Source organism: Dama dama, chromosome 28 (genome assembly GCF_033118175.1).
Source record: "Dama dama isolate Ldn47 chromosome 28, ASM3311817v1, whole genome shotgun sequence".
NCBI lineage: Eukaryota > Metazoa > Chordata > Mammalia > Artiodactyla > Cervidae > Dama > Dama dama.
In genome coordinates, this window is record NC_083708.1 from 34,430,755 (window position 1) to 34,447,771 (window position 17,017).

A 17,017-nucleotide genomic window follows, 5' to 3' on the forward strand; every position below is an offset into this window, starting at 1 on the left:
TGAAACTACTTTATCCAAGGTAATCCTTGGCTCAACAAGACTCTGGCCTCAGGGTAACACACTATTAAGGCCAATGAGACTCTGGTCTCCCAGCAGCAGTGGTAGCATGGAATGGTAAGGGTTGGGTGAACCAGAGCAAGGTCAATCTTCCTATTTATAGGGCTCAATCCCAGACAAGCTGAATATTAGACTGCCCAGCTTGGTGCAAGACATAGGCATGAACTCACACTTTCTGATGAACAGAACACAAATTATTTCTATACCTGTCTCATTATTCTTCAAACAAAACATCCTGTATAGTTGTTTTTAAAGCAAAGCATAGGAAATACAAAGAAGCAAGTAATATGACACACAATAAAAAAAAATTAATAGAGGTTAACCTCCAGATGACCTAATCATTGGAATTAGTAGACAGAGACTTTAAATAGCTATTATAAAAATGTTCTCAAATATGCAGGAAAAGATATAAATAACTGAAGAATGTGGAAATCTTAGAATAAAACATGAAAGATACAAACTAAAATGACTGCTTCGAGAAAGCTAAGTAAAACTAAAACCTTTGGCCAGTATACGTAGAAGAAACAAGATTCTGAAAGGTAGAGGGAAGAGAGGCTGCCTAGGGACATGGTAGTGAATTCTCCTGGGTTTTCTTTTATGTCTCTTAGATCCCAGACATGGAGTTGAAGAAACCAACAACCCAGGTGCTGAAAGGAAAGTACTGTCAACCCAGAATCCTACACACAGTGAAAGTATTCTTCATAATTGAAGGGATAATCTGAGCATTCTCAAGTAAAGAAAATGCAGTGAATTTGTCACCAGAAGACCTACCCTAAAACAAGAGCCAAGTGAAGTTCTTGAAACAGAAAGGAAACAACAAAAGAATAAACCTTGGAACATTACAAGAAAGGAAACAGATAGGAAGCAAAAATGTGAATAAATAAAACTGACTTGCCTTCTCCTCTTGAGTTTCCTAAATTATTTTTGATAGTTGGAGCAAAAATTATAACACTTTCTGAAGTGGTTCTAAATATATGTAAAGAAATATTTTAAATAATTATATTAAAAATGCTTGAGGATAAAGAGATATAAAGGGTTGTAAGCTTTCTATACTTCACTTGAACTGATAAATACCTGTATACTAAGTTGTGTGTATGTGATGTAATAACTAACCACTATAAAATCTGTACAGAGAAACAAAATGCATAATCACAATGGAATTCTTTAATATCCCACTGTGATACTGTTGTGTATATGTAATGTAGTAACTATTTACTAAGTTGTGTGTATGTAATGACTAACCACTATAAAATCTGTACAGAGAAACAATACATAATCACAATGGAATTCTTTAAAAAACCTGAAGTAATCCACAGAGAGGCAGAATAAACAACACAAAAAAATAACATGGTAAAATTAAACCCTTAAAGCTCAGTAATTACATTAAGTACAAACGGCTGAGATACAATAGTTAAAGACAGAGATTGGTAAAATAGATTAAAGAATGATAAACTATATGCTGTCCACAAGAAACTCACTTCAAATATAATTACATTGGCTGGAAAAGAAGGATGGAAATATATATATACTTATATATTTGTTTAATGTATACAATATATGAGTATTAAGTGTATGTGTGTGTGTGTATATATACACACACACGTATATATAAAATAAGTGTTAGTCAAAGAAAACAAGAGTGTTATACTAGATAAAATAGTCTTTAGAGCAAATGAAGTTACCAGAGGTAGAAAGGGATATTACATAACAAAAAGGTAAATTTACCAAGAAAACATAGCAATCCTAACTATGTTTGTAACAAACAGAGGTACAATATATGAAGCAAAAAGTAATACAACTTTACTACATTTTTTTTTAATATTTAAAAATAATAGCCCTGAAGAAAAATAGGCAAGTTCGCAATTATATTGGTGCCATCAATACTCCTCACTCAACAAGTGATAAAACAACTGGCAGGCAATGAGCAAGGATTTAGAAGACTTCAAAAATCATTAACAAAATGATTTAATCAACATCTTTAGAATAGTCCACTCACCAACAGCAGAACACACATTTTTTTCCCCAATAGTTCACAGAACAAATTCTTAGACAAACCATATCCTGGGCCATAGACCAAAGCTTGACGACTTTAAAAGAAATGAAATCATACAGAGTTTGTTCTCTGATCAAACAATGGGACTCATTTGAATTCAACATGACTAACATAAGAAAATCACTGAAGACTTAGAGACTAACACATATAACTTAAAAATAATCCATGAATCAAAGAGTAAACCTCAAAAGAAAGAGCAAAAACCATATAGTGGCCTAAAATGCCCACTGCCAGAATAATGGCTATACAAATATGGTATATCTATATAGGAAGACTACTCAGCAATTATTTATTTATTTATTTTTATTAGTAGGAGGCTAATTACTTCACAACATTTCAGTGGGTTTTGTCATACATTGATATGAATCAGCCATAGAGTTACACGTATTCCCCATCCTGATCCCCCCTCCCACCTCCCTCTCCACCCGATTCCTCTGGGTCTTCCCAGTGCACCAGGCCCGAGCACTTGTCTCATGCATCCCACCTGGGCTGGTGATCTGTTTCACCATAGATAATATACATGCTGTTCTTTCAAAACATCCCACCCTCACCTTCTCCCACAGAGTTCAAAAGTCTGTTCTGTACTTCTGTGTCTCTTTTTCTGTTTTGCATATAGGGTTATCGTTACCATCTTTCTAAATTCCATACATATGTGTTAGTATGCTGTAATGTTCTTTATCTTTCTGGCTTACTTCACTCTGTATAATGGGCTCCAGTTTCATCCATCTCATTAGAACTGATTCAAATGAATTCTTTTTAACGGCTGAGTAATATTCCATGGTGTATATGTACCATAGCTTCCTTATCCATTCATCTGCTGATGGGCATCTAGGTTGCTTCCATGTCCTGGCTATTATAAACAGTGCTGCGATGAACATTGGGGTACACGTGTCTCTTTCAGATCTGGTTTCCTCTGTGTGCATGCCCAGGAGTGGGATTGCTGGGTCATATGGCAGTTCTATTTCCAGTTTTTTAAGGAATCTCCACACTGTTTTCCATAGCAGCTGTACTAGTTTGCATTACCACCAACAGTGTAAAAGGGTTCCCTTTTCTCCACACCCTCTCCAGCATTTATTGCTTGTAGACTTTTGGATAGCAGCCATCCTGACTGGCGTGTAATGGTACCTCATTGTGGTTTTGATTTGCATTTCTCTAATAATGAGTGATGTTGAGCATCTTTTCATGTGTTTGTTAGCCATCTGTATGTCTTCTTTGGAGAAATGTCTGTGTAGTTCTTTGACCCATTTTTTGATTGGGTCATTTATTTTTCTGGAATTGAGCTGCAGGAGTTGCTTGTATATTTTTGAGATTAATCCTTTGTCTGTTTCTTCATTTGCTATTATTTTCTCCCAATCTGAGGGCTGTCTTTTCACCTGACTTCTACTTTCCTTTGTAGTGCAAAAGCTTTTAAGTTTCATTAGGTCCCATTTGTTTAGTTTTGCTTTTATTTCCAATATTCTGGGAGGTGGGTCATAGAGGATCTTGCTGTGATTTATGTCGGAGAGTGTTTTGCCTATGTTCTCCTCTAGGAGTTTTATAGTTTCTGGTCTTACATTTAGATCTTTAATCCATTTTGAGTTTATTTTTGTGTGTGGTGTTAGAAAGTGTTCTAGTTTCATTCTTTTACAAGTGGTTGACCAGTTTTCCCAGCACCACTTGTTAAAGAGGTTGTCTTTTTTCCATTGTATATCCTTGCCTCCTTTGTCAAAGATAAGGTGTCCATAGGTTCATGGATTTATCTCTGGGCTTTCTATTCTGTTCCATCAATCTATATTTCTGTCTTTGTGCCAGTACCATACTGTCTTGATGACTGTGGCTTTGTAGTAGAGTCTGAAGTCAGGCAGGTTGATTCCTCCAGTTCCATTCTTCTTTCTCAAGATTACTTTGGCTATTCGAGGTTCTTTGTATTTCCATACAAATTGTGAAATTATTTGTTCTAGTTCTTTGAAAAATACCGTTGGTAGCTTGATAGGGATTGCATTGAATCTATAGATTGCTTTGGGTAGAATAGCCATTTTGACAGTATTGATTCTTCCAATCCATGAACACGGTATGTTTCTCCATCTGTTTGTGTCCTCTTTGATTTCTTTCATCAGTGTTTTATAGTTTTCTATGTATAGGTCTTTTGTTTCTTTAGGTGGATATACTCCTAAGTATTTTATTCTTTTTGTTGCAATGGTGAACGGTATTGTTTCCTTAATTTCTCTTTCTGTTTTTTCATTGTTAGTATATAGGAATGCAAGGGATTTTTGTGTGTTAATTTTATATCCTGCAACTTTACTATATTCATTGATTAGCTCTAGTAATTTTCTGGTAGAGTCTTTAGGGTTTTCTATGTAGAGGATCATGTCATCTGCAAACAGTGAGAGTTTCACTTCTTCTTTTCCTATCTGGATTCCTTTTACTTCTTTTTCTGCTCTGATTGATGTGGCCAAAATTTCCAACACTATGTTGAATAGTAGTGATGAGAGTGGGCACCCTTGTCTTGTTCCTGATTTCAGGGGAAATGCCTTCAATTTTTCACTATTGAGGGTGATGCTTGCTGTGGGTTTGTCATATATAGCTTTTATTATGTTGAGGTATGTTCCTTCTATGCCTGCTTTCTGGAGAGTTTTAATCATAAATGAGTGTTGAATTTTGTCAAAGGCTTTCTCTGCATCTATTGAGATAATCATATGGTTTTTATCTTTCAATTTGTTAATGTGGTGTATTACATTGATTGATTTGTGGATATTAAAGAATCCTTGCATTCCTGGGATAAAGCCCACTTGGTCATGGTGTATGATTTTTTTAATGTGTTGTTGGATTCTGTTTGCTAGAATTTTGTTAAGGATTTTTGCATCTATGTTCATCAGTGATATTGGCCTGTAGTTTTCTTTTTTTTGTGGCATCTTTGTCTGGTTTTGGAATTAGGGTGATGGTGGCCTCATAGAATGAGTTTGGAAGCTTACCTTCATCTGCAATTTTCTGGAAGAGTTTGAGTAAGATAGGTGTTAGCTCTTCTCTAAATTTTTGGTAGAATTCAGCTGTGAAGCCATCTGGTCCTGGGCTTTTGTTTGCTGGAAGATTTTTGATGACAGTTTTGATTTCCTTGCTTGTGATGGGTCTGTTAAGATCTTCTATTTCTTCCTGGTTCAGTTTTGGAAAGTTATACTTTTCTAAGAATTTGTCCATTTCATCCAAGTTGTCCATTTTATTGGCATAGAGCTGCTGGTAGTAGTCTCTTATGATCCTTTGTATTTCAGTGTTGTCTGTTGTGATCTCTCCATTTTCATTTCTAATTTTGTTAATTTGGTTCTTCTCTCTTTGTTTCTTAATGAGTCTTGCTAATGGTTTGTCAATTTTGTTTATTTTTTCAAAAAACCAGCTTTTAGCTTTGTTGATTTTTGCTATGGTCTCTTTAGTTTCTTTTGCATTTATTTCTGCCCTGATTTTTAAGATTTCTTTCCTTCTGCTAACCCTGGGGTTCTTCATTTCTTCCTTCTCTAATTGCTTTAGGTGTAGAGTTAGGTTATTTATTTGGTTTTTTTCTTGTTTCTTGATGTAAGCCTGTAATGCTATGAACCTTCCCCTTAGCACTGCTTTTACAGTGTCCCATAGGTTTTGGGTTGTTGTGTTTTCATGTTCATTCATTTCTATACATATTTTGATTTCTTTTTTGATTTCTTCTATGATTTGTTGGTTATGCAGAAGCGTGTTAGTTAGCCTCCATATGTTTGAATTTTTAACAATTTTTTTCCTGTAATTGAGATCTAATCTTACTGCACTGTGGTCAGAAAAGATGGCTGGAATGATTTCAATTTTTTTGAATTTTCCAAGGCCAGATTTATGGCCCAGGATGTGATCTATTCTGGAGAAGGTTCCGTGTGCACTTGAGAAAAAGGTGAAGTTGATTGTTTTGGGGTGAAATGTCCTATAGATATCAATTAGGTCTAGCTGGTCCATTGTGTCATTTAAAGTTTGTGTTTCCTTGTTAATTTTCTGTTTAGTTGACCTATCCATAGTTGTGAGTGGGGTATTAAAGTCTCCCACTATTATTGTGTTACTATTAATTTCCTCTTTCATACTCGTTAGTGTTTGCCGTACATATTGTGGTGCTCCTATGTTGGGTACATATATATTTATAATTGTTATATCTTCTTCTTGGATTGATCCTTTGATCATTATGTAGTGTCCTTCTTTGTCTCTTTTCACATCCTTGATTTGAAAGTCTATTTTATCTGATATGAGTATTGCGACTCCTGCTTTCTTTTGGTCTCCGTTTGCATGAAATATTTTTTGCTAGCCCTTCATTTTTAGTCTGTATGTGTCTCTTGTTTTGAGGTGGGTCTCTTGTAGACAGCATATATAGGGGTCTTGTTTTTGTATCCATTCAGCCAATCTTTGTCTTTTGGTTGGGGCATTCATCCCATTTACATTTAGGGTAATTATTGATAGGTGTGGTCCCGTTGCCATTTACTTTGTTGTTTTGGGTTCACGTTTATACAACCTTTCTGCATTTCCTGTCTAGAGAAGATCCTTTAGCATTTGTTGAAGAGCTGGTTTGGTGGTGCTGAATTCTCTCAGCTTTTGCTTATCTGTAAAGCTTTTGAATTCTTCTTCATATCTGAATGAGATCCTTGCTGGATACTAATCTAGGTTGTAGGTTATTCTCTTTCATTACTTTCAGTATGTCCTGCCATTCCCTTCTGGCCTGGAGGGTTTCTATTGATAGATCAGCTGTTATCCTTATGGGAATCCCCTTGTGTGTTATTTGTTGTTTCTCCCTTGCTGGTTTTAATATTTGTTCTTTGTGTTTGATCTTTGTTAATTTGATTAATATGTGTCTTGGGGTGTTTCACCTTGGGTTTATCCTGTTTGGAACTCTCTGGGTTTCTTGGACTTGGGTGGCTATTTCCTTCCCCATTTTAGGGAAGTTTTCAGCTATTATCTCCTCGAGTATTTTCTCATGGCCTTTCTTTTTGTCTTCTTCTTCTGGGACTCCTATGATTCGAATGTTGGGGCATTTCACATTGTCCCAGAGGTCCCTGAGGTTGTCCTCATTTCTTTTGATCCTTTTTTCTTTTTTCCTCTCTGCTTCATTTATTTCTACCATTTTATCTTCTACCTAACTTATCCTATCTTCTGCCTCTGTTATTCTACTCTTGGTTCCCTCCAAAGTGTTTTTGATCTCATTCATTGCATTATTCATTTTTAATTGACTCTTTTTTATTTCTTCTAGGTCTTTATTAAACATTTCTTGTATCTTTTCAATCTTTGTTTCCAGGCTATTTATCTGTAACTCCATTTTGTTTTCAAGATTTTGGATCATTTTTATTATCATTATTCTAAATTCTTTTTCAGGTAGATTCCCTATCTCCTCCTCTTTTGTTTGACTTGGTGGGCATTTTTCATGTTCCTTTACCTGTTGGGTATTTCTTTGCTTTTTCATCTTGTTTAGATTGCTGTGTCTGGAGTGGGCTTTCTGTATTCTGGAGGTCTGTGGTTCCTTTTTATTGTGGAGGATTTACCCAGTGGGTGGGGTTAGACAATAATATGTTGTTGGATTCCGTTTGCTAGAATTTTGTTAAGGATTCTTGCATTTATGTTCATCAGTGATATTAGCATCGAAACATGTATATTATCTAGGGTGAAACAGATCACTAGCCCAGGTTGGATGCATGAGACAAGTGCTCGGGCCTGGTGCACTGGGAAGACCCAGAGGGATCGGGTAGAGAGGGAGGTGGGAGGGGGGATCGGGATCAGGAATACATGTAAATCCATGGCTGATTCATGTCAATGTATGACAAAAACCACTACAATATTGTAAAGTAATTAGCCTCCAACTAATAAAAATAAATGAAAAAAAAAATTAAATTAAAAAAAAAAAGAATCTTAAGATTATGAGGCAAATGATCTTAAATGAAGTATGCAGTATATTCCTGAGGTTCTTTTTCACTGAGTAAACAGTAAACAACTGGAGAACTGACTTTAAGAACCAATGGTATGTAATGTTATCCATGGGAAGACCTGTGTGTTCTTGCTTTGGCCTCACTGCTTATTAAGGTATGGACTATGAAGCAAGTCACTCTACTGATCAAAGTTTATGCTTCAGTATTTGAAGAATGTTTAATAAAATTGACCTTCTTTACAATGAAGTTCTGGGAAAAGGGACTTTTGAGTCAGATAAACCTTGTTTTAAATCCAGGCTTTGTACTTGCTGCTGCCCACATGGGCTTAGGTAAGGTAACAACTCCAAATTTTGTTTCCTCATGGTATGGAATAAGGATAATAGTTTCTACATAATGAATTAAAATTATGTTGAAAATTAAATAATTGTTCTCTAATCAAAGTGTTCCTCTAAAATCTTGAGATACAAACAACATGCTCCCCGGTTAATAAAGCCCTCAAATGGCAGTATAGGAAATAGAGAGCAATTTGACAGGGAGTTGGCTCTCCCATCCTGTATCCTCTTAACCTGCTCCCCCAGAGTCAAGGTCATAGAAACCCTCCAAGTTCACACTGTCCTTTCTTATGTCTCAAGGACCAGTCTTGTTTGTACCTTCTAAGAACTTAATGCTTGACCTGGGACTCAGCTACCCCCTTTTTCTTGAAAACTTCCCAATCATACCTCAATCTCACTGCTCCAAAATGATGCAGCTCAGAGCTTCTCTGCATCCACAACATAAGCCTGCCATGGCCCCTTAAACAGTCAGGAGAGGTCCCTGTTTGCAGGTGCTGCTGTGCCCCCTGGATAGCATCTGTACCACTTGATGTTGCATCCAAAGAAGCAAGGTGGGATGTGAAGCTTACAGTCAGCTCATGGTCTCTGTAACTAATAAAGCTCTCCCTGTTCTGCACTGGACCAATGAGGTAGAAGGTAGCACCATCTGCTGCCAGTGTTACACTTTGCCAAAGTTAAGTCAATGTCACTCACCTCTCCTCTTAAACTCTCCTCTTAAATGTTGCTTTCTTTCAAGCTGACCCATTTGAGAAAACTTTGTTGTCTGAGAAACTTCAAGCCATGATTCATTAGCATTGTATTTTTGGCACATCCTCCCCCATCTTGAAATCTACTACTCTTGCCAGACACTGGCTTAGAGAGAAATCAGCTTTATCCACAGGACAGAGGTTAGTAGCCTTGAGTTTGTGGGAAAGAGGGTGCCAATTTAACCTCCTTTCTTCTCTGGAGGCCCTTGTTTTCTTATATAAATTTGACTATATCCTCAACAAAATCTATTGATGTAAAAAATGTGATGACAATAGAGTAAGTTTTCATTATGAAAAAAATAAAACCCCAATTATTTTCCATAAATATCACAGTTTGAGGCACAATACTATATCACATTTTAAATAAATGTATATTTATTTAAATATGAATACACAATTATATTAATATATCAAATGATGTAGGCAATACCCTATTAAGTATGGGAAAAATTGAGAAATCTTTGCATTTTTCATAGTCAGACAATTGATTAGATATGCCTCTTCCTTCTGAAACATCTCATGTTCATAAATGTGCATAGTGTCCTTGAAATAACATTGATGGCTTCTTAAGACCAAGTGAAACCTTTGAGGTTAAAATTTCCAATAAAGTAAAAATGTTTCTACACTTTTCTTTTATCATCATTGAATTCTGAATCTAGGATTATCACCAAATAGCAGCCAGCAACTTAATGATTTGATATTTAGTACTTTCACAAGAATCTATGCTGAACTAAAATTAGAAGTATGAAAAAAAGTATATACAGAATTTCCTCCCTGGACTAAACATTTAATTAGACATATTTAATAAAAATGAATATATTCTCCTCATTCAGATCAACACAGACATATATTTTTAAATGCTTGACCTTACTTCTCACCTATTCAAGATACATAGTTTGCTATACATTATTGCAGGTACACATACACTCAGATACACATACACACAATATTTTATTAGTGTTAAAGGCTATTATTCTGAAAATGTTTTAGAAATATAGATCATATTACAGGGCTTCCTTGATGGCTCAGATGGTAAAGGATCTGCCTGCAATGAGGGAGACCTGCATTTGATCCCTGGGTTAGGAAGATCCCCTGGAAGAGGGCATGGTAACCCACTCCAGTATACTTGCCTGGGGAATGCCCATGGAAAGAGGAGCCTGGCAGGACTGCAATCTATGGGGTTGCAAAAAGTCAGAGGTGGCAAGGTTTTTAAACAGGCTATATTTAACTAAACACTTGTCGGGCCAGAGATAGGCATTTTTTTTTAATTAAAAAAATTCAACGCGAATTTATAAGTGAGATCTAGTTTATATAGAGTAGTATTGAATATATACCTACTTAAACAGGCTTTTAAAAAAATACTTGATAAATGACAGATTAGGCCCTCATTTGTTTACTAAACATAAAATCATCAGATGTTGAAAATTCAAAACAAAATTAAACATTTACCAGATACTTCTTTAGGGTATAACTATAGTGTGTGTGTGTGTGTGTGTGTGTGTGTGCATGTGTGTGTGTGTGTGTGTGTGTGTGTGTGTGTGTGTGTGTGTGTGCACGCGCATGCGCTCAGTTCTATCTGACTCTTTGCGACCCTGTGGACTGTAGCCCACCAGGCTCTTCTGTCCACAAATTTTCCAGGTAAGAATACTGGAGTGGGTTGCCATTTCCTTCTTCAGGGAGTCTTCCTGAAGGAAGTCTCCCAACCCAGGAATCGAACCCAGATCTCTTGCATCTCCTACATTGGCAGGCAGATTCTTTACCACTGCACCACCTAGGTCCCTGCATATTTCTGAAGATTGCATTTTTGTATAATTAGTCAACATGAAGTAGTTATTAGCATTTCTTTTTTTCTGAGTAAAATGGTCAAATAAATGAATTATTGAAATTTACAGCATAATATATCATAGTTTCAGTGAGATATGATTGTTGTTCTAAGTTAACTCAAAATTGGTGAATATTCACATTCTACCTTTGAAACCTATTTTTTCATCAATTTTTTCTGAAAATAATGTTTTTTTCTCTGAGTATGTTTGCCTCTCTCTCTATTGTGCTTGAGTAGAGATTATTTAACAGATGTTCATGCCTCAATCCTCCTTGATATTTATAATTCAAAGTTCTAAAAGGTTGGTTTTTGTCTTTAAATATACAAATAAATGAATGTGATAATGAACTAATTAAATACTTCATTAAATATATTTTCATTGGAAGACACTATATAATTAAAAGTACAATATATTATGATATTTAACATCAATTCTGAACTTGATTGTACTATTTCTTACAGTGTTCACTCCCCCTCCTCAGTGAGATTATACATTCCTGCCCATCGCCATGTGATTTACTTTTCTCCTGTGAAAAGAATAACCATTCCTGCCTCATTGCACTTGGACTTGCCTGACTTACTTTGGGAAGGGAGCCAGTATGACATATGCCATGTCTGAACAGAACCTTCAAGTACTATTGCATGCTTTGGTTCAGCCCCTGCTCTTCTCTACCGTGGAGATATGCATGTCCCACAAAGAGGTTGCTTCTACAAAGTGGATGTTATAAGCCTCTGAGATAGGGGACGAAGGGCTTATCACACAACAAAGATAACTAGTAGTAATGAAAATTTTGAGAAATAAAGCTGGTACCAATGTTGAAAAAGAAAACCAGGTGTTTAGTTTCAAAATAATTATAAGTAAATATTCTTTGCATGGAAATGCTAGTTTATGAAGTTTGCTCTAAACCACCACCATTCTCTTCCCTGAATATCTGACTTAAGTAGAGCATAACAAAAATATGTAACTTACATTTAATACATTTAATAACTAGTTATCAACTAGAACAATATCTACTTTCAAGGACTATAATCAGAGGTGTAACCATAACATTCTGCTTCCTTTTTGTAAGATTATATAAGCTAAAATGTTTACATTACAGAACTGTTTCAAAATCAAACAAATTGAGAAATAAGTAATAATAGTTTAAAATCTATTTAAAACAATATAAGGCATCTAAACAAAGCAACATTACTAATATTTATTTTACCAGAGTGCATAAAATTTGTGAAGAAGCCCTGCCATCTTTTTATACTGGAAGTTGAAAGCGGTTTTCTGAGTTGTATTTAGAAACTATAAATCTTACAATATATAGGAAAATGGAGATTGGAAAGCCCAGAAATATTGTAAAGTAATTAGCCTCCAACTAATAAAAATAAATGGAAAAAAAATACTCAGAAATTGAAAAAAAAAAAAGATTTCTAAATAAAATAAAAAAAAAAAAAAACTACTGCTTCTTGATACTGTATATCAGCAATGAAAAATCTTGGCCAGGACTAGTTTCTCTGTTCACATAAAGTGAAGTGGTAGTGCACAGTCGTGTCTGACTCTTTGCGACCCCATGGACTGTAGCCCGCCAGGTTCCTCTGTCCATGGGATTCTCCAGGCAAGAATACTGGAGTGGGTTGCCATTTCCTTCTCCAGGGTCTTCCCAACCCAGGGATTGAAGCCAGATCTCCCACATTGCAGGCAGATTCTTTACGATCTGAGCCACGGGGAAGCCCTTCTCAGTTGAGGCTGCTATCTAATTTCAGGATGTGAAGATTTGAATGCTGTTTTCATGTTGCTACTTCTAATATATGCCCAGATGTTACCGTTTTAGTGCTAAAGAACATTGCCAACTTTTGCACTGGCATTCTTTTATGTGATGAAGTAACTAGTTTTGATTTATAAGATTATGCATTCCTCCCTTGATCTCTCATAAGATCATGAATCAGGCCAAGGAATCATGGCCCATGTGTGAGCAATCAATGCATTTCCCTCCCCTAGGAATTAAAAGTAATTTTAAAAAGATAAACACTGCCAGCAATAACTCATCTGTTTACCGACTTCCTCCAATGAGGTGACCATTTCTAACCTCTGCTCATTGGATAAAGAATATTGAATCCTTGATATGTTCATATCACTATGAAAGATATTTTGTCCCTCCCTTGAAAGAAGAAATTTCTTCTTTCAGGAGCTATATAAGCTCAACAATCTTTAGGAAGGTATCACTACTAAAAATAATAGAGTAGATTCAAAAAATATGAGTTAATTATAATCACCAATATAGTGGGCCCTTCATACAGTCTGGACACATTTCTATGAATCTGAATCTATAAATCTAAATCTCCTCCTTCCTACTGCCTCTTATGTTGCAGAGAAATAAACACACTTCGTTGCAGCTATCAAAAATGTCATCAATGACTACGTTGATATTTTTGGTCTTTATCTACTTGAATTCTTGAAGGAATTCTGTATTGTTAACTATGGTGGTGGTGGTTTAGTCACTCATTCATGTCAGACTCTCTGCAACCTCTGGACTGTAGCCCACCAGGCTCCTCTGGCCATGGGATTTTCCAGGCAAAAATACTGCAGTGGGTTGCCATTTCCTTCTCCAATTGAATTATTTATGGTTGCTGTCTATTGATTATATTGTTTTCTTCAGAATTTTTGATATTGTTTGCTCTTTGTTATGTTGAATAATTTCACCTTATATCTTAGGAACTTTGAATGCTATGTTTTGACTCAGTATTGTTAAAATCAATGAATGTGTTCTTTCTCTTTTAGCAGTTAGCTATATACTGCAAGTGTCCAGGTTCTATATGGCCTGTGATTCCAATCACAGCTTTGCTTTCATTATTTGAAGTGTGCTATTTTCATCCATTCTGTGTGTCTAATTCCTAGGAGTCAAAATGGTACCTAGGTAGACATCTATACTGTATTTCCATTCTCTGTGGTTTTGGATCATTTCTTTACTTCCACAGATCAGAAATGAGTCCAGAACTTTAAACATGGTGTTAAATGATCTCTTTATCCAGCCCTCTTCTCTCTGTAATTCTCTCAGCTATTTTAGCTTCCAGGGACTGATTTTGGTGCTTTGGCTAGAAAGCTGAAGTTTTTGTCTCCTGTGCTATTTCAAGCTCCCTGTGATTAGGTGTGTTTTGAGGAAAATGAGAGAAAAAAAAGAGAGAATAAGTAATGAAGATTCCCTCTATACATTTTAGCCTTCTTTTGTCAGAAAGGAAGATATTTTTTATCAATATTTTAGGTGACTGCCATTTCTGCTACCACGACCATCATCATTGCTGTTGCCCTCCTGATACAAGAGTGCTGCTTTCTAGGAGGCAATGCTGAGAGGACAAAAAGAGAGAGAAAGCAATTTCCTCCCACTCATATACAGAGGTGGCCCTTCCAACTTCTCTGACCTGAAAGAGAGTGTTTATCTTGGAGATCATCTGTCTGTATCAACTGCATATTTCAAGTCAAGGTTCTCAGCTTTAGTTCATGGGAAAGAGCGTGTAATCTCTTCATCTTACCCTGATCTGGAAATTGGGCTATATCATTTTGATTTGTCCCCCTATGCTTTCAGCCTCCCTGGAAGGATAGTATCCAAAAGTCCCTTTAAAAAATATTACTCAGCTATTAAAAAGAATGCATTTGAATCAGTTCTAATGAGGTGGATGAAACTGGAGCCTATTATACAGAGTGAAGTAAGTCAGGAAAAAAAAAACACCAATACAGTATATTAATGCATATATATGGAATTTAGAAAGATGGTAATGATGACCCTATATGCGAGACAGCAAAAGAGACACAGATGTAAAAAACAGACTTTTGGACTATGTGGGAGAAAGCAAGGGTAGGATGATTTGAGAGAATAGCATTGAAACATGTATATTACCATATGTGAAATAGATCGCCAGTCCAGGTTCAATGCGTGAAACAGGGTGCTCAGGGCTGGTGCACTGGGATGACCCTGAAGGATGGGATGGGGAGGGAGGTGAGAGGGGGGGGTTCAGGGTGGGGATCACATGTACACCCATGGCTGATTCATGTCAATGTATGGCAAAAACCACTACAATATTGTAAAGTAGTTAGCCTCCAATTAAAATAAATTAATTAAAAAATCTAATTGCTGTGTTCACTGCAAGCATGGTGGTGAGGAACAAGTTTTATAAACTATCCTCTTTTTGAAAACTCACAGGACGCTTTCACTAGCTTCAGAATGTGGAATAGTTAGGATCATCCTGTAAACCTAATTTATTTTTTATTACAAGTGATAAGATTTGTGACTTGACCTTTGTCTGACTGCTAGATGGCAAAGAAGTATATTTTCCCCCATATTTGGTAAGTTTATTGACTAAATTTTATATTAATCTCACTTTTGACTTTATCATCATCTATGCAAAGAGTCGGACACAACTGAGCAACTGAACTGAATTGAACCTTCTTTAACTTTTTCCTTTCCTTAACTTCATTCATCTGGTTTACATTTTATCTTAACATATTGTATTTTAGGTATTTATGTACACGACTTTAACTCTTCTCTGAAAAAAGGATATAAACAAATAAATCCATTTACTATAATTGCACTGCATATCACAACTGAGAGGTCAATGTACATGACTGGAACAGAAAAGACATGAATATTTTAAATCTAAATATTATTTTGAACTACATTAATTTAGTATGCATTAAATCATTTGATATTTACCTTTGTTTTAAAAAATTGCTACAAAGCTGTGGATATTAATTTTGAGAAAAATGCATTCAGGCAAATGTTTAAAAGAGATGCAATAGAATTATTTTATATTCTTTTAAAATACATCAGAATCACTATTTACAAATAAATAGCTAATATTATTATGTAAGCAATAGATAACTAATGCTTAAGTAGTTGTGACCAACAGACAATATGCATTAATTTAAATTACCACTTTTAAAAATTACAAAATTTATGAAAAAGAAAAGAACTTTCCATAAATCAGATCTTCCAGGCTTCTATTGACAGCTGTCCCCAGTACCCATTCTGCTTAATCTTCCATATTGGAGTTGGATGTGTATATTTTTTCATGTTGACATTGAGTTTACAGACACAAAAACTTGATTTGCACATTTTAGAAAGAAGTTAAGCAATTAAGTCGTCTAGGAAAAGCAATTCTACAACTTCTTACTATATACTTATGGGAATATCACCATGCTTTGCTCCTTTATAACCTGTTATTTTTATTTCTAGCACAGAAGGTTGGCCTCTTAAAAAAGACCTTGGTTTTCCATATACACAAACTTCTCTATTTATGTGTCATTATCAGCTTAAGGGGTTTAAAACCCAGCTTTTCTACCACCTCCTCTTTGGTGCTATCATAGGATAAAAGTTTTTATCTTCAGAATGGACAACACCGTGTATCTTTGAGAATTCTATGGTGGTTTTAAATAATAAACATGAAATTGTATCTTAGCTATAAGCATGAGCTAGGAACTATAGTAAAGTATAAACCAGTCATGTTAAACTCACATCTAAAAGTATCCTATCAAAATTATATTCACAGGGTTCTATGCAGGGCATAGTTACCTCATGTGCTGTTAATGTGTAGAATAAGAGTTGGTAAAGAAAGTGATATTACAAGATAAGAAAATCAACATGATTCACTATGTAAATAGCATTGGGTGTGTAAACTGATCAATCAGGTATTCCCTGGTCTTTGACAGAAAATAAAATAACAGCAAATGCCTACTGAGTTGAAGGTTAAGAAACAAGATTAAGTTTCACTGAAACCCAACCCTAATCTTTAATATCCTTTGAATTGTGAGAGAGAGTGAAAAACTGTTCAAAGAAGAGTTATTTGTTATTGAATCTATTTTTTTAATTAGTAAGATGTGCGTGTGTATGCAGTGTGTGTGTGTGTGAGCAGGGGTTCTGCAAGCCTGTGTGGTAGCTCATGGGTGTGATGGGGGAAAGAAAAGGCAATATGATTGCTTCCAGCATTAACTATGAAACCTTCATAGAGAGACCTCAGCTCCAAGAACCTGGATGTCAAGAGTGCTTAATTTCATTTCCCTGGCTATCGATTAAAAATTTGAAGCTCCTGGCAAGTTTTTATTATCATCTTCTTGTGCTAGGACCAGCCCCTTCCAA